The sequence below is a fragment of the Centruroides vittatus genome, unplaced genomic scaffold (assembly GCF_030686945.1).
Source record: "Centruroides vittatus isolate TY-2023 unplaced genomic scaffold, ASM3068694v2 contig_401, whole genome shotgun sequence".
Lineage (NCBI taxonomy): Eukaryota > Metazoa > Arthropoda > Arachnida > Scorpiones > Buthidae > Centruroides > Centruroides vittatus.
The window spans coordinates 537,643-557,297 of record NW_027122216.1 but is presented as its reverse complement, the minus strand read 5'-3'; the positions used below and the strand labels follow the sequence as shown (position 1 = coordinate 557,297).

General features: G+C 29.2%; 1 protein-coding gene and 1 pseudogene across 1 annotated transcript in view; both read right to left on the bottom strand.

Moving 5' to 3' along the window:
- The window catches only part of LOC136976534 (uncharacterized), a 54,526-nt gene that overhangs the window by 23,028 nt on the left and 11,843 nt on the right, over nucleotides 1–19,655 (bottom strand). The gene's annotated exons all lie outside the window — the stretch shown is intronic.
- Nucleotides 10,485–12,397, bottom strand: LOC136976570 (uncharacterized; annotated as a pseudogene).

Genomic DNA, 19,655 nt, shown 5'->3' with positions numbered 1-19,655 from the left:
TACCTGTTAAATTCTGTGTTTATTTCATCTAGAACCCAAAACATCATATATGTTTATTGTTAAAGTTATTTTTAATTTTTTTAATTCTTAATTATACTTTCTTAAATTTTTTTTTCATTTAATTTTTGTCATTTTTAATTTTGATTCTTTTTGATTTTATTTTATAGGTTAAAATAATAATAAAAATGTGTAATAACAATTTTATTGAACGACATTTATTACATAATACATGAAAAATTAATGAGAAGGTTGAGACTGTATTTCGTGACATAATTTTTCAATATCAGGAGAGTAATTTGATACTGCTACTCTTAAACTATCATTCAAATTTTCATCCATATAGAGTTATTTAATATCTCAATAAATAATTACTTGAAAATTTCAATTAATAAATAAGTAATAAGTAATTTCAAGAAAATTCTGCTTAAAAGCTGGATCATGAAATTGATTGGAAATAAAAAATTATTTTAATTTATTGAAAATCGTGTCATGGGCGCATAATAAATTGCTTGCGGGTGCACTTGCGCCCACGGGCGCGGGGTTGGCCACCCCTGATTTAGTGCAATTACATGTTAATTAATATTTTTTGAAAGTTTTTCAAATAATGTTAGAACAGTACAGTCATGCATTATATCATCTTCAGATTGAATGAGTTAACAAATTGAAACATACAGTAGTATGCACTGATACAAAATGTAATTTTCAAAGTTTGCAATATAAATTTTGCCCTTTATCATTGTATTTGAAACAATAATAAAGAGCTTAAAATATCTTGTATACAATAAAATCTGTCTAAAATGAAACTGAATAAATTTGAAACCTGCCTAAACAAAACAATTTTTCAGAACAGAGCTATTTTCTTCATTAAATTTTACTATAAGCCAAAAACATTTCCAAGATAAAAATGGAAAATTCTTCCGGTTCCATGTTGGACCATGAACATTTTGAAACATTTGATTCTATTTACATTTCTTCTAATCTGAACATGCCCATTTAAAAATGGAGAAAATGCTTGTTTTGTTTAAAATATATCCATTTTTGCTGGTTATTGGTGTCTAGGAGGCTGCCATAAATGACATCCACACTGGAAGAGAGTAAGGGAGTTATTACATGTCGGACAAAGTTGGACAAGGGGTGATTGAACTTCAATGGACGTCTGTTTTATTTCATTAAATTTTATGCAATTTATGCATTTTATTATTCATAAATTAATAAAGATTTTATGGATGTTGAGTTTTGTTGAAGATCTGAAGAGTGGAGAGAGTTATGGAAACTTGGACAAACTGGGACAATGGGAAAGGAAAAATAAAAATTTCAAGCAAAATGCAAGCATAATTTATGGAGAGTTCCTAGGTGTACTTATTGAAACATTAATTTTTGGGTATGAAGAATGTAACTTGAATAAAGCAGAAAATTAAGATTTCAAATATAAGTAAAATCATCTCTAGGTATAACAATCACTATACAGCATGACAGACTATCTTCAGAAAACAATTTGAATCTTTTCAGAGAAATGAAGGTCATACAATGAGAGGCTGAGGACACAGGGTGTTTGTTAGAATTAACCACAGCAAAAATTGAATAATCTTAAGAATAGAGAACTTTCAAGAATCAGAATGGGTTTCCAAGAATCAACTTCTCACAAATAAACAATAAATGTAATTTGTGAAATAATAAAATAAAGTAATATATTAATAGTACTGCCAATTGCTTTGTATGCAGCAATTAGTAACTAAGCAGTACAAAGTATTCAAGAATAAGTTTATAAATATGTTGATAATTACATAGACTGAAATAAACGATTAATCAGAAAATTAAAATTTCTTGAGAAGTGAATCACAGAATAACTCTCTGTATTAGCCTACTGTAGCATGATTCAAATTTTCAACGGCAAAGTGAGACACTAATTCTTAGTACTTGAACTGGCTATTTGCTTTTGTGTAAACTGAGAAAGATCACATCAGAGGTGTATTTGAATACCTGGCACAAATTTTCAGGAAAAATGAGGACTTTTTGCAATCAAATAGTTCTCAATTATTGCATTCAAATACTTTCATTTTTAGTTGGAATCACATTAGATTAATTTGGATTAAGCCTAGTAATAAAATCTTTTTATTTATATCAAAATGACTTTACTATAAAAAACCAAACATAACTGTGTGACATTTATCTGGGCATAAAGATTAAAAAAGAAAGAAAAACTAAAAACCTGTTCAAAATGAAATCCTGCCAAATTGGAAAAAACAATTCAGTACTGTGTTATTCCAGTTTTTATAGGTTTTATAGTATTAAAATATAATAAGATAGTGAAAGTTTTTCTACAAAATAACAAAGCTATATAATACATTTAATTATTTAATACATAAATAATAACTAATAACTATTTAAGAAAACCAAATTTAAGTAAAGGAGAAATATTTTCAAACTTTTATTCAGACCAAGTTCAGCTCACAATATCATTAAAATGCAGGATGTTCCTGAAACATATGAAATTTAAACTTTAATTTACATGTAACATTATATATGACAAGGTCCAGAAATGTTTCTCCTTTATTTTGGTTTTCTTAAATAACTATTTCTTTTTCTGAAGCATAAAATGGTACCAAGTCTTATAGAAATTTGTGAAAATTGTATAATAAATTGCCATAAATTCAAAGATTTTCAACTTTAATAAAACAATAAACTTTAATCTATAAAATAAAACAATTTCAAATATTCTTGTTCATAGCATTATCAAGAAAATAAATAAAAAAAATTACAGTAAATGCAATCTATCAATAACTTTTAAAAATCTCAAACCTGCTGTATTTATTTTTATAACCCATGGTGGGATATAATTCTCAATAATATCTATGCTAATAATATGCTTCACTAACTGATACTGTATTTGATATTTCATTAAACTATTCATAAACTTTTACCAGCAAAATTATTTATTAAAGGGAGTTATGTGTATCTCCAGTAGGGTCAGACTTAATGACAATTTTACTCATTATTAAGTCTGACCCTGAAACTCGAATACATTTGCATAAAGTAAAACATGATTTGAATAGTCGTCATTTGCTCGAGTTACATAATATAGCAAAATCTTTAGGTATAAGATACATTAAAAGATACAATAAGGTAGAATTAATAAACGAGATTATTAATGCTGAAAAGCTTAAAAATAAAAAAGAAAACAAGAGGATCTTGGAAATATTTCCATTTAATGACGACTTATTTGTTAAATTGAAAAAATAAAGAGTAAAAAAGATCAAAAATTTGATGAATGTGGAAGATATATTAAGGAAAGTCGAATGCAGTTGCATAAAGCAAGACATAATCCAGAGCCTGATTTTATTTTAGTTCAGGTTGCTTTTAAGGGAACATTATTAACCTATCAGTGTAATAATCTAGAAGACGGTATAGATATAGAAACATACATGAATATGATAAAAGAAACGGTAATTAAAATAATTACAAATGCTCTAAATCTCCATAATAATATTAAAAATCAATTTAGAGATGGATGTGAATTTATGAAGCTGGAAAATGAAGACCTCACAATGGTAAATAAATTTCAGTTGCCAAATGTTATATTAAGAAAAAATGATAATCTGGAAGAATACTGGGATGAACAAAATAATTTCTTTATATCAAGATGTGCTGAACTACAAGGAAAGGGATCTAGATGGATTCTGAAAAATATAAATTGTACAAGAATTAATATAAACAAATATACTTTAAGTGAAAATTCATATGTAGAATTACCCAAGTAGATCAAAAATAAAAAAGCTTGAATTAATGTTAAAAACAATGATAATAAATGCTTTATGTACAGTGTAATATCCTGTTTACATCAAGCAAAAGAACCTTTAGATAGACTGAATCATTATAATAAGCTGGAATAGATCCCGAGTGTAAGTTACTTGCATGCTGCCCTGGTGGCATATATTTATATGACACATAGGAGTAAAATCAAAAAGGTTTCTTCTCCATATGAACCCTTACCAAAGAAAGGGTTTCTTGGTACAGAAATTTAAGTAAATGATAAGTTGAAATTGAAAATTTTTACAAATTTTAAATGTTTTAATAAAATATACAATTAAAAAACAGAACTTTTATTAACTGGAGTGTAATTTTTCTTTTTTAGTCAATAATGCCTGGTATAATTTTAACATGTGATTTTCAATCAGTCCATACTAACAACTTTTTCCACCTTTGAGATGCAAGAAAGGAATTTTACTTGCAAAGGCTAAGCATATAGCTGCAATTAAGGAAATTAAAAACAATGGAGGAAGTACAGTTACAGCTACTTGCCTACCCCCAAATGAAAATTAATGAGAAATCATATTAAATTTGTATTAAGGTATTTTTTTTACATTTAAATTGCTAATTTGACCCTTTTAAATAACTTTAGATGTCAGCATAACATCTCTGCAATAAACAAACAGGATGATTTGCATGACAATAAAACAAAATTTTATATCGTTGCTTTTATTAAGCTATATACTGTTGAATTTTTCTTTAATAAAAATATTTCATACCATGTTTTGTGAATTATTTTTAATACAAATTAATTTTCAGTTATAAGCAGATAGAAAAATAGTTACTGCAAGGGAGATATCCATGGTCAGTGCAAACATGTAGCAGCAACGATTTTTGCATTAAATAATTATAAAGACGAAAGTGTTACCAGTGGAAAACAACAATGGGGAATTCCACAACTTAAGATATACACATCAAGTGGATGTTACTTTAGTAATTGTGTAATTCCAAAAAAGATAAAAATACCAGCATTGTTAACACCAAATGCACCAACATTTTCATTATATCAAAGAGTAAAACACATTAATTGTGCTCTTTCTTCAATGTTACAAGCTGAATTCGATGAATATGCACAATGTCAAGTGCTGCTATCTGATTTAATCAACACAGTTCATGAACAATGTGAGGAATTATATCTAAAATCTTTAATCAGACCATTATTTGAAAGTAAACATATGAATAATTGTTATAAAATTGTTGAAAAACTACCTACAAAGATAAAACTAAAAAAACTTAATCCATTGAAAAACGTTATCATTTCAGAAAAATTGTTAAAATTTTATAATGATAATGTGATTATCATACTTCCAAAAATTATTCGAATAGCATTTCTCCAAGAAAATAAAGCACGTGTCCAGACTGGTTCATTTACAAATGATACAGATTAAGCAGCTCTATGGCTCATTCTATAAAAACAAGAAAAAGCAATTTTGAAAAATTGGCTTTTAGATTTTTAAATAATACATTCAAAGGAACAATTACAACTGATTATGGAATTAAATTGGAGAAAATTGCAAAAAGTTCATTTTCGCTTTAAAAAATATTAGAATAATTGATGCAGAAATTATTTGTAATGAAGCTTCCTAGATTTGTGCAAGCCCTGATGGTATATGCAAAAAAAAAAAAGAGAGATACAATAAGCTTACTCGAAATTAAATGCCTTTACACATGTAAAGATAAAAAATTGTTGGTTTCATGACAAATGAGGTATTTGTAAAATATTTAGAGTTTAAAAATTCTAAACTTTATTTAAAAGAGAATAGTATGTATTATACACAAATCCAATTAGCTTTATATGTAACAAATATTCGATTTTCTTATTTATTTATCTATAGTGATACACAAAATGTAATACTTAGAGTGGAAAAAGATGAGACATTCATTTGTTCACTATTAGAGAAGATGCAAATGTTCTACTTTAATGTTACATCCTCTATGTTTGAGCATAGAATTGATTTACAACTGATTAAATGAGCAATCGCATTTTTGCATAACATTTTTACAACAAAAACTTTTTCCTTTGAAACATTCCCTGAACAATAACAAATTTGTTTGTTTGTTACGTTTGCGTAACATCACTTGATTTTTGTCTAGGTACAGATTTCTTTAAGAACATATTTTTTAATTTTTGTAGACTGAGTAAGTCATACCAATCTCAAAAGATTTTGATTTTTCTCCGAACGAACCAAGTTAAATTTAGACCCCTTTAGGCTTTTCAGTCTGTCATTCACGAGATTACCACTCCCTGTCTTATTTTCTTTCGAGTTTTCCGACAGAATCTGGGGTGGAGAATGAAATAATGTCTGCATGGACGGTAGACGTAACAAATTCAATGACCTCCCTTTATCTCCAGAGAATAGAATTCCTTCGGGTGAAAAAGTAGAAAAACTTCTTTGTCATTTCTATGATAAGAAAAATTATTACAAAACATTAAAACTTTACAAAAGTTTAGGCATGAGAATAACAAAGGTTCACAGAAGTATAAAATTTACCCAGTCAAATTTCATAGCATCATATGTAAAATTTAATACGGAACAAAGACAAAAAGCAAAAAATGATTTTGAAAAAGATTTCAGGAAATTAATGATTAATGCTCCATATAATAAGTCCATGCAGTCTGTTAGAAACCAACAAAATATTAAATTATGTTGTGATGAAGAAAAGTTACAAAAAGTAATAAACAAATCTAGTTTTAAACATAGAACTATATTTAGCAAACACTTGATAGCAGTTCATAGTTATAAAACCAGAGTATTGTTTAATAAACCAATTTATATTGGGCAAGCTGTATTAGAATTATTGAAATTGACAATGTATGACTTCCATCTTCCATTACACTGTAATTAAAGAATTTAATGAAAAAGTAAAACTTTGTGAGGTTCAGGGCCATCAAGATGTTTTATTACGTACGTTTTTGATAGGGTCCTGCCACCAGGTGTGTTTTACCGGACACACCACCGATTGGGTTGAAGTAAATGACTAAGGCGCAAGGGTAAGAGTCACTCTGAAGTCCAGGAATGAGCCTCTCAGGAGGAAGAATATAGAGTCAGATATAAACAATTAAAAGGAATTTATTAGCAAAAAAAAACTGAAAGTTCAGAACAGAGTTATCAAATCTGATCTCTGGAAATCTGCCTATCTTTATCTATACAACGAGGGGGGTACCTAATGGGGGGTATTCAAAACTACGCGACTCACAACATACCATTTAAACAAGATGTCTTCTTTCATCTATTTCAACAGTTGGTCAATCTCTTGATCCTGTTTCACTCTCGCTCTTTCTTGCTTGTACTGTTCTGGTACTGTCTGGACTGGACTGCACTCTCTGGCTGCTTAAGTCCTGTGTCTGTCTGACTGCCTCTGGTCTATTCTTTCTTGTTTGTTGTCCTGAGTTTGCTCTCACTTACTGCCTGTCTTCAGTATGAGAATTATACTGGTGAGAATCTCTGTCTCTCTGAGTATGAGAATGATACTCTCCTTTGTTGGGCTGGAGCTCTCCTTTTTAAATATTTCCAGCATGAAAAGGTTTATCATCCGGTAATGATCCATTTGTGGTGTCATCATTGGGTGACGATTTATTTGTGGTGTTGTCATCGCAGCTGAGATGATTGTTTTCTGTTGTTTTTATTTGGCAATGACATCTAGTTTTTGTAGAGTCATCATTGAGTCGATGTAACTCATCTTGTTTTTGGGGCAGTTCTCATCATTACTCATTGATTGCTTTGTCATTTTTCCCTTGGCATGTTGTGAGATTTGGATAATAAACTGTTTTATTCTAATCGTTGTAAGTTAATATTAAAATTTATAAGAGGGGAGTCCCTAGATTGGTAAAATAGGCAAATTTCCTCTTACAACTTCGGTTGTTGTTTAAAATACAATCAAAGTTCACGCGAATACATAATTATAAAAAAAAAATAAAAATAAGTGATTAAGTAAATATTATTATATTACAAATGTTGTAAACAGTAGTTTACAAAATGTTAACATCGAGGTATTTTTGGAGGGGGGGAAATGGTGGTCCTCACAACTTCTTTATGGAGGTACAGATAGTTTCATATATGAAATTAAATAGGCTAATTTCTATGAATTTATGAAAAACAATTGAAAAATACAGATTACACTGCAAACTAAGCTTTTGATAAGAAAAAAATCATTATTATTAAAGTTAACAAATTTTTGAAAATAATAAAAATTTTTTTACTGAAAGCATTAATCATGGAGGATTTTAGTCTGGTTTTTGTTGTTAAGTCTTCATGTATAAATGTTAAAACAGACAAGAATTCGTAAAATGGTTACGTATGAACACTGGTAGAACTGAAGATGCAAATGGAAGGTTTGTCGGAAATGTAATCTTCACAGCAATACTAAACTTATTGAAAACTGAAGATGATACTCTTTTAGGGTTTTCTAAAATAATTATTACATCCATAACACACATTTATGTCAGACTAACAACTTGGTTCAAATTTGGATAGTATATCTTTTATTGTTTCTCAAAGTTTTTCTGGATAATTTTAGTCTGTCCATTAGAAAAATTATGTTCATTAATTTATTTCAGTTTTTTTCTGTTGCAAATATTAATTAAGTTTTTTTCCATAATATGTTCATTCTAGTTGACAAGTCTTAATTATTTGTATTTTTACATATGTTACAGATTATGACTGAACCAAATAGCAAAAAATGTAAAATGAAAGAGGGGAGTTTCAGTTTTGCAAATGATTCTGGTATAAGTAAAGAAATACATATATTTAATACAAGTTCAATCAGGTTTATTATAGTGGAATTCAATCATCATTTTAAAACTCAAGTATTAGGAATTAACTGTGGCTATAATTATTAGTAAAAATAAGTAATTTTCAAAAAATTTTTTAATTTGAAAACCACTATAATAACCTATAATAAATTTTCCAAGGTATACAAACAAAAAGTTTGAGTCCTTTTTTTTTTTTTTTTTTTGTATACCTTGGAAAATTTATTATTGAATTTAAACTTCAATTCCTGAGTTCTGTACAAATACGTAAATTTTTGTGTGATTACTCGAATCCGCCAGAGGGCCCGCAGCTAAAAGCGATTATATAACACGGGTGCTATTGTGGAAGATTAACAGTTTTTAATGTTTTGTAAGCGCCGTAGCCTACAGAAACAGGTCGGCGCCGAAGATCATTTTTAATTGTGTTGTGAATCGTCTAATGGTATTTTGTTCGTTATTTTAGAAGTTTTTTTGACTTCATGTCGCCAGCTGCAAAGTGGTTCCTGACCGGAATAAAGGAAGAAAATAGAAAAAAGGACTCAAACTTTTTGTTTGTATACCTTGGAAAATTTATTATTGAATTTAAACTTCAATTCCTGAGTTCTGTACAAATATAATAATCCTAATTACTTCATGCACATGTATGAATGGCCCCTTCATAGCGTTCAACTAAAATACCATGATGGATTGGTCTGTCAATCAAATTTAAATGAATGAGAATATAAATTGTTATTTTATAAAGTTTGTAAATAAATGTCATTGCCAGAAAGATATACATATGCAATAAGTGTACAGAAAAAGTTTTACAGTTTTTACAGATAAATTTCTGTTTGATCTATTTGGTACTCACTTTTTGGGAATTTAAAATGAGTTTGAGACAAGTTTAAGCAATTTCACACACCCCACCACAAAACACAATTTTCAATCATCAACATCAAAAACTCATCACTGTATTTCTCACGTTTTGTCACTGCAAGTGCTGCACGCAGTCACGTGTTTAGCTCCACCTTTGTGCATGAAGCAAATACTAATAGTATATTATTTTATAAGGAGCTTAAGTGAAGCTTTTTTCTTCAAATGTATAAAATGAATTAAAAAAAAGAAAATAATTTTGACAAAATGAATTTCTGTGGTTTGATCATGAACTTCAATAAAACTCACCTTCAATGGTGTTTAAATACTTTATCTGCCACTACAAGCATTCAATAATGAATTATATCAAAAAAGTCAGACTTAAACATTGTCAACTGAGTTTTAAAATGTTATGTTTTTCTGACATTTGAAGAAAAACCTTGTTTATAATTGCGTTGAGGAATTTATTAACAAGGGTCAATTTTTGTTTGTAGGAATCAGAATGTTCACTTGCAAACTGACAAGTCATGATTTTGCAACAATCAAAGAGACACATACCTTTGTGGAAAAGTCTAGCCCTTTCAAAACCTTTTTATTTCCAGTAAAATATAATAATATTTACTTGCACAAATGAACGTTTTCATATCTCTATCGAGATCTGCTTCAGGTTCAATAATATTCCCAATGGAATGCCCAAAGTTCAAAAATTAACTGCCAATTAATTCAAGTGTTCGAATTATTTGGTGCAAATTAATTTGGCTATTTATATTCTATTCCATTATATACATTCACTGTCTGCATACTAATATTTTATCCCAAAATTCTATGGATAAGATGTCAATTTTGTTGTGGATCTTTCTGATATGTATATTGCCATGCGTATGATATAGTATTGTTGTCTTTATAATTTATACAGTTCCCTGCTCTGCTAACTTTGTATATTTCCAATTCTCTTATATGGTCCATTTGGAATGATTTCTTTATATGGGTAGCATTCCCTAGGTCAGCATGTATATCCAGGTCTGATGCATATGTTGCCAATGCTGTGGTATTCTTACTTTTGTCTATACCATATTTATGTTCTTTTAATTTTTTTTGTAGTGACCTTTTTGTTGATCCTATGCAGGATCCCTGGTCCCTTTTTGTTTTTCTTGATCTGCATTACACTGTGTGTTACAAAATATCTGGAATTATGTGCAAAAGTATACAAAACATTTTGAAATTCATTTTCATTATTGATCATCTTTCTTGATGCTGGAAATAGTGCAACCACAGCTTTTGTGAGATCAACAAACATCCTCTCATTTGTATTTTCTAATACTGACTGCAGAGCATCTACATATGTTTTAATATCACTAAATTTCAGATTGTATTTATTTCTAATATTAATTGCTTCGTTATAACAAACATCTAGAAGATGCTTCCTAATTTCAAAATTTTGTACTTTCAAAATACAATATTTCGAGTCTTCCTCTATATATTCATCTCTGCTTTCTGTTTCAGTTTCATTATCATTCTCAACAACTTGCTGTTTCAGCTTATCAACCTGTAATATATTAAAGTAACCACTATCAGCCAAGAATTGTAAAAATAAATCCACAGTTTCCTCTGATAATTCAACAAACTAAAGAAATCAGTTCATTTAAACTCCTTATGTTCTCAAGAATCACTGTTGTAATCGTTCTTATCTTCACTTTACCATCAAGAGTATTAATTTCCTCCATCTTCTCTCGAATATAAGGGTCTGTGAACGGCAACTTGATGTTTTTCACACAACCTGTGTCAATCCAGTAGGATGAAAATTTGGGCTTTCTGGAATTGATACTTTCTTGCAAGTGATTTAAGACTCACCAGCTACTGTATATTTTCAAAGTACTATCACCAGACACAATATATCCATTGTACTATTGGTGAATTGTTTTGAGGTTACCGCAAATATTTTTAACTTGTGATCTCTGAAGTAGCTCCTCTCCTGTAAATCCTAAGTACAGTGCATATCAAGATTCACTTAGGAATAGATAATGTTTTATAATTCTGTCTGCAAAAGGCCCTGACCAACTGAACACAAGCAAATATCAATGACTGTTCTATGAAATCATAGAATTTCAGGGTCTTAGCCATGAAATTTCTTAGTAAAGCATGTATTAAGGCAATGTCATCCTTATTTGAACAGTTCTCAAATACCGTGTTCACTGCAGCAGCATCATACTCATCGATGAGTATGAAAACATTTTTTGCATAATGTGTATGCAAAATGTTGGATAAAAAGGATAAGCTAATTATCAAATCTCTTTCTACACTTGGTTGGATCAAAATATATCTCAAACAATCCCACATAAATGTCCAGAGCATTGTTGCTTGCCCAAACCAATGCACCACTATCAGTCTTCTCCATCAGGTATTTACGTTCTCAGAATGCATTATTCACAGCCATTGTCAGGCTCATCTTAACTTCAGCAAAATGGCTACCACAAATACTCCCAAGATCAATATGTATCACAGGATGAGGTTTGCAGTGCTCCAATAAAGTTTGTTCAATATAGATCTTCAGGTCCATAAATAGTTTTTTTTCCCGAGCAGGAATTGTTTCAACATATTCATAAGGGTACTTTTTTCAAAAGCTCTTTGTACTGTTAGTAATACTACTTTAGAACGATCATGTAAGGCAGATTTTATGAACAGACTTGTCCACTTTTCACAAATAATATCCTATATCTAGGAAATCCATATAAAGTGAATATAAAAGATTATCGATCTCTGTTTTGTTAGCACATTCATGCCTTTCACTACATTAGCTTCTTTTATTGCTTCCTTTTTCCCATCACCATCCACAATGGAACTTATCGTGGATGGAGACTTCCCATACATGAGGATGTTTTCAGCAATCTTAATGCCACGCTTGTATTTTTCAATGATTTCCTTCTTCAACTCCATCATGTTTCTGACCTTCTTCTTCAAAGGGCTGGCTGACTCTTTATTTGGTTCCATGATGGAGCTAAAAGAAAAGGAAAGCAATGGAATTGTTTGGCGCTCACACGAGAAACAATGTCACAGTGAGCAGGAAAACACATGGGTCACCCTTTGTTTTCACAAAATTAGCAGCAAGGTCACATGGGCATGCTGACAAAATCTGAGGCAACCAACAAAAACCGAGACAAATTCTTGAAAAAATCAATGAAAATCGAAACCAACAATAACCAAAGTCAACAAAAACTGAGGTATTACTGTATCTTAAATTTTCAGATATTGAGTAAAAAAAACAATGTGAGATTTAACATATTGGTCTTGTGACTTTTAAAGAATATGCCACTTTGATTAATAAATGTAGAGAAGTAGGTCATAAGGGTACTAAAAATACAGTTACCAAAAATTTCAACTCTTTTTGAACAGTTTATTGTAAAAAGTTAGAGTTATCAAAAATAAAACATGCCAAATGACTTCTAGATTAAATCGGGCTACTTTACTGCTACAATATTTAATTAATTATATCAGATTATAAGCCTGATATAATCCAGTATTCATTTGGCATATTACTAAAATATTGGATTTTGGGATGTTTATATATATAATAAGCAATTATTTATTGTGACATTGTTACAATTCCAGGTTGTAAGTTTTAATCATATTCTTAATTTATTTTCAATTTAAAATGCATGTTCTCCATCTCAAATTGGTAGTAGCTTGCCCCTGTATATCATACTTTTCCTGCTAACAACTGAGTCATGCCAGTCATCTATGTAACTCCATTCAGGGGAAAACTTTTGAATTGAATTTACATGACTTCTGGTCTAGAACAGAAGTTTGAATACAGTTAATAGCCTCTAAGCTTTCCATAACTGGTCTTGACTTTCATCTATCTAACACCATTCTCGAGATTAAGGAAAGAAGGAAAGACAAACAGTAAAAATTTTTCAAATTGCAGCCCAATAAGGTCAATGTGTTATAATTGCAATAATTCTCTCATATTTTCTGGTTCCTGTCATGTGTGTTGTAAATTTATATGAGAGAACCTTCCCTCGAGTGATGTGAAAGTTTTTTTTTTCAATTTCACCACAAATAATGAAATAATTGTTAACAAGCAATTATTTATTGAGACATTAAAAATTGCAGTCCAGTATTATGATGATCATATTTTTAATTTATTTAATTTAAAATATATGCTCTCTACTCCAAATTAATAGTGTCTTGCCCCTGTACATCATACTTGTTACAATAGAGTTGTGTTGGTCATCTATCTAAATCCTTTCAGGGAAAAATTTTTGAATTGAAATAACATGACTTATGGTCTAGAATGGAAGTTTGTATATAGTTGGGACCTCATGCCTCTAAGCTTTTGATACCTGGTCCTGACTTTTATCTAACTCTATTCTCGAGATTAAGGAAGGATAGACAAACAAACAGACAACTGACACTGGAATTTATAGGTCTACAATTTTTTTCAAATTGCAGCCCAATAACAATTCTTGATCCATGGTATCTCTGAATAAAGTTAAACATATGAAATGCAGAGCATTCTACACCTTGGTGTTGTAATATAAATTAAAATAAGAATTTTAAAATATTTCCAAAAATTTCCAAAATTTAAACATATTTCCAAAAATTAAACATTAAAAACGTTAAAATCAAACAATTAAAACATATTGCAAAAATTAAAGATTATAACATTCAATCTAAAATTATCACTGCTTGCCATGCTTGTAGCAGGTTTAATTTGTCTTTATTATTACACATCCCCCTTTTTGCACCTGCTTACAAATAACAATGGCCTCTGCTGTTCTGAGTTTTTGTGCATCATAAACTCTTTGTATTATTTTTGTCTCTCCCCATTGGGGGACACCCTGGGTTCACTCACAAATTGAGCCCATGCTGTTACATATCTAACAATGTTATGTATATATTTGTTTTCTTTCATTTTTTCTAATGTTTATTAAATATCAGTGCTGGAAGTAGTGCATAAAAACATTTAATGTGTTCATTGAACTGTTCCAGCTTTTGGAAGTTATATTGTGACATGAAATTAATTAATAAAATAATCAGTCATAAAATTTATGAAGCTATGTGTTCCTATATTAATGACTTATGCTTTATGATCTATGGTTAAATCAAGAAGGCTCTTTGCCATTAATACCAGTATATTAACACATTTTATGCTAGTAAAGACAAACTGCTGGACATATTTACTTAGACAAATTAGAATTAACATTAAGTAACTCTGCAAATTACCATCCAATTGCCTTGCTTGTTACCTCTTAGAAAATTTTTGCTCACATGTTAAAAATAGGATATTGTTTTCAAAATTTAGAAAATTTTAAAAAATTCAGTAAAGTAGACAATACATAATTTTCCTCGTGTGCATGCAAAGGGCAACAAGAAGACACTTATTATACAATTTTAAGAATTAATACGTAAGGACACAAAGACTTATTATTTAAACGTCTACTAGGACAGATCGTATTATTAGAACTTATTATACTGGTGTCCAAGCAGCGTCGTAACTAGTCTTTTATGCGCCCGGTGCGAGCTTCTGTAACTACGCCCCAAAACTATGATATAAAAGTTGGTCCAGGTCATTTATACACCCCCCCAGGGTCTGTGCCCTGTGCCTGAGCACCGCTGGCACCGCCCTAGTTACGGCACTGTGTCCAAGTCCTGCAAATTGAGGAAGCGTATCCAGAAAAAAAGAAAAACAGGCAAACAATAAAGATTTTTCCTTTTTTCCGGATACGTTTCCTCAATTTGCAGGACTTGGACACCAGTATAATAAGTCCTAATAATACAATCTTCCCTGGTAGACATTTAAATAATAAAAACACTTATGTATTGTCTATTTTACTGAATTTTAAAAATATATTTGTCCCGGCAATTTTTATCAAACAGGATATTGTGTTGATTGAAACAGAAAAATCTTATTACTTTTCAACAATTTGATTTTAATAGAGTTAGTGAAACAATGGATGGTATATTTATACTAAATAGCTTAATTCAATTAATGTTTCAAAAAAGGAATTAGGTTTTACTGATTTTTTTGGCTGATTTATCTAAAACTTTTGATTTGGTTCCAGTTAGTAAGTTAATTCTTACATTGATAATACAAGGTTGTCTGCAAAATCTGTACATTTGTTATGGTCTTTGTTCTTTCAATTTAACATAATTATCCATTAAAATGACAACCTATTGGATTTCTTTATCCTACCAGAATGACAATCCTTTGAGTCCATACCATTTCATTCTTTACATTTCATACTAACAATAACTGTATATTTAATAATAATAATAATATTCAAATAGATCATTACAATATTAATCATTTAGACTAATATTTTAATGATAGTTGTCAACAATAATATGTTGTGCAGAAAATATGGTAAACAGTACAGTTATTGGCCACTTAAGAAAATTTTTATTTAAAAAATCTATGATATAACAGAAAAATTAAATTGGGAAATATTTTACTTACTGATGAATTTGTTCTTTTTACTGCCAACATACAGAAATTACAAATGCTAACTGTTTAATAAAAATGTGCATTGTTTTGTGAAAATGGTAAATTGTATAGCTATTGACCATACTCAATGACAGAAAAACCAGTGGGATATTTTGATCTCTATTAACAGCAGAAACTTGTATTAATATTGCCATGCAATATTTCCAGAATAGCTTTTATAGAACTCTTATTAAAAAAGTTTAAATTTGAAATGAAAAATTACTGTCTGGTCCTATGGCTATTTTGTTAACAAGTAAAATAAATTTTCATTGTAAAATTAATTTGTTTGACAAATATTGTTTGGATGAAGGGTTAAAAATTAATTCAAATAAATCTAATATTGTTATACTCACGAAAAGTGATTTGTTGCATAAAAATGATACGGTAAATGGTTCGTAGGTACAACAATCAAAAAGTTGTAGTTGTCAATAAATATTAATACCTTGGAATTAAATGATTTTTATATTTGATTATTTAACAGACACTTTGTGTCAACTATAAAAAAATCTACCCAATTAATAAAGTGGTTAATTTATTGTTTTACTAACCTAAAGTTAAATAAATACCAGTTATTTTTTAAATTATTTAAGTCTTTATTAAGTTCAATTTTATATGCTTCTCCAATATAGAAAATAAGTTTTCTAGACAAAGTTAAAAGAACTCATGTACACTTTATCTGCTACTTATTTAAATTGATTGTTCCATTTCAAGCTATGCTGCTAGGCTTTAATTAGGTAGATCTCTGCTTTCTCTCAATATTACAGGTTGTTTATTCAAATTTATCATAAAGTTGTTAAAATAAAAGCTTGACACACTAGAATTTACTTGTTATAATCATTTAATATTTGGGAAAGATGTTCACGTATTTAAATCCTGGTTGAACCATTTAAAAAAGCTTATTATTTCTATGGGTCTTGGTCCCTTATTAACAGTGCCATAGCTAGACAGATGCAATAGGTGTACAGGCACAGGGCCCATGACAAAAGAGGGCTCTGAAATCAGAGTATCAAAAAATAATCAATATTATATTTTCATTTTCAAACTTTAAATCTTGCCAACACAGGGACCAATTTTCGTAATGTATTTTTGTTAAAGTTAAAAATTAGCTGATCATTTCTATCATATTTGTTTTTTATTTTTTCTAAAAAGGGAAGCCAAAAATATAATCTTGCATAGAGCACATGAAAAGCTAATTACAGCACTGCTCTTTAGTGTTAGAATCTGCTGATACTGTTCTACTTTATTTTTAGTTTTATATTGATAAAAAAAACTACTGGGTGTGTTAAACTTACACAATTTATCCTTAGCACAAGACCAGCTTGTTACATAGTGTTTTTTTTTTTTTTTCATTATAATTTAAGTTATGAAGCTATTTCAATAATTTTGCCCTTAATTACAGACATCATATTCTAATGTTTAACGTAAGTAACTTTGTATCTTGTAATCAAAATAATTTTTCAATAGTACATTTGATTAATGATATCAAGTTTTAATGTAAATAGATTTGTTTTTTTGGGTTCAAAAAGTCAGTTTCCATCATTCAAAATGATATCAACTAATATTGTCAAAAATTAACTGCATATTCTTGCATAAAATTGATAAAGGAAGTTTTTGATTTTTGTAACCCTATGATTTGTTAACTTTTCTGTATCCAAAGTAAATGTAACCAACTGCCAAATGAAAGAATAATCATTGACTGTGCTAATGAAGTTGAAGTAGAGCTGGTTCTGATAGGTGTGCAGGGTGTGCATGCATGCAGGTGGCCAAACTCCTAGGGCAGCCAATAGTGCATTTTAAAAAATAAAATTCAAATATAATTTAATATTATTTTAATATGTAGTCAGAAATGAAACACATTGATGATGACTGATGATAAAAAGTTAGTATAATTATGCAGTTTATGAATATAAATAACACCAAAGCATGTGTTTTGCATCAGAAAACTTAAAAATGCAAGCAACAGGTGATGGGAGATTTATCTGTTGAACCAGAGAAAAATTCATCAGTTGGAATTCCATAACCAGTACGATTGTTTCTTGTTTTAAATCACATAAAAAGCATAAAAACTTTGAGTTTGTAAACTTTGAGCTTGGAGTTTGCAAATTAAATCATAAGACTAAGTTAGTCATATGATTAAGTTTAAGATTGCACTTACATAACTCATTGTAAATGGCTGCATTAAATAACATAGGTACAAGGTTTTATGTTTATACTTAATTTTCATGTTGAATGGACTTTTATTCCCATACCATTAATCTTAAAGCATTACTTATACCAGTGTTTTTCAACCGGGGTGCTGCGGCACCTTAGGGTGCCACAGCGCCACGATTGGGGTGTCGCAAAGTTTAGGACCTTTAGGAATTTTCTTGAAAAATTACTTAAGTGTAGTTCAAGATAACTCATTGACAAAATTCAATGGACTTAAATTTTGATTTTGAACACATAGAAACACTATTTTTGTGTTAAAATGCTACTTCAAACTGTCAATTTTTAAAATTCTTTTTCCCGGGGAGGGGACTCTCTCCCCGGACCCCACTCCAGCATTGCACATAATATTCGTTTTTGCAAAAAAATTCATCTGCTTCCCTGTTGAGCCCCCCTTACTCAGATTCTAGATCTGCTGCCGGTCAAGGGTGCCACGATTTTTTATTTTTCAAATCAAGATTCAACTCAATGAAAAGTTGAAAAACACTGACTTATACCATTGTTTTAATTGTTGATGGAACCAGAAGGAAATTTAAATAAAGAAAGAGATGCACACAAACATTATTAATTTAAATATTCATATTTAAATTAATTTTTATATACACATATTTAGTATATAAATACAATATACAAGCAAGAAACATCTCTTTAAATTAATTTCATTTTAATTTGCAAATGAAAAATTCTATTTTATTTTCTAATTTCTTAATTTATGTGATGTTAATATATAACTTTGAACAAAGGTACCTGTTATCTATGAGGCAGCTTGATTTGAGTAAGATTAAAATAAATATATACCAAATATTTTTAAACAGTTTTTTATCACTATCAACTATATAAAACTGTCTTAAAACATATTAGTAGGTTATTAGGTTATGAATTTATTTGCAATCAGCATTGTTAAGGACTGCCAAATATCTGTAACACACAGGCAGCTAACAATTCAAAACCAGCCCTGAGTTAAAGTTCAATATTAGTTATATGCAAACAAATTCCTGTATTTAAAATTAACTTGTAAAATATATTTCAATTTTTTTAATATATTATAAAGATCAAAGATAAAAGATAAAAATAAGAAGTCTTTTTACTACAATTCAACTTTACTGTATGATTAATGTTCTGAAATTATACACATTATTAATTAAAATATTTTTCCTAATGATTTTGATTAAGTTGCAGATATGTATACAGTACTTTATATCTTTCTAATGCCATATATCTTGTGCTTTTTTCATAAATTATAAAGAAAAAACATTGAAAAAAACTATACCTTATGTTGAATTTATGGCTACAGCACTGAATATAACTCATTCATTTGAATAATATTACTTCACAGTAATATTACATATTTGAATTAATAGAATTATTAATAGAACATAGTTTGTTGCAAGAAATTTACAAAATTAAATAACGGATTTTTCTCTCAATCCTCCTCTAATTAATTCTAAAACTCCATAAATACATAAATAGAAGTTAAAAATTTTGCATTTTACATAATTTTTTGAAACAATTTTCATTCAATAATTCATCTACAATATAAAGTAAATTACATATATA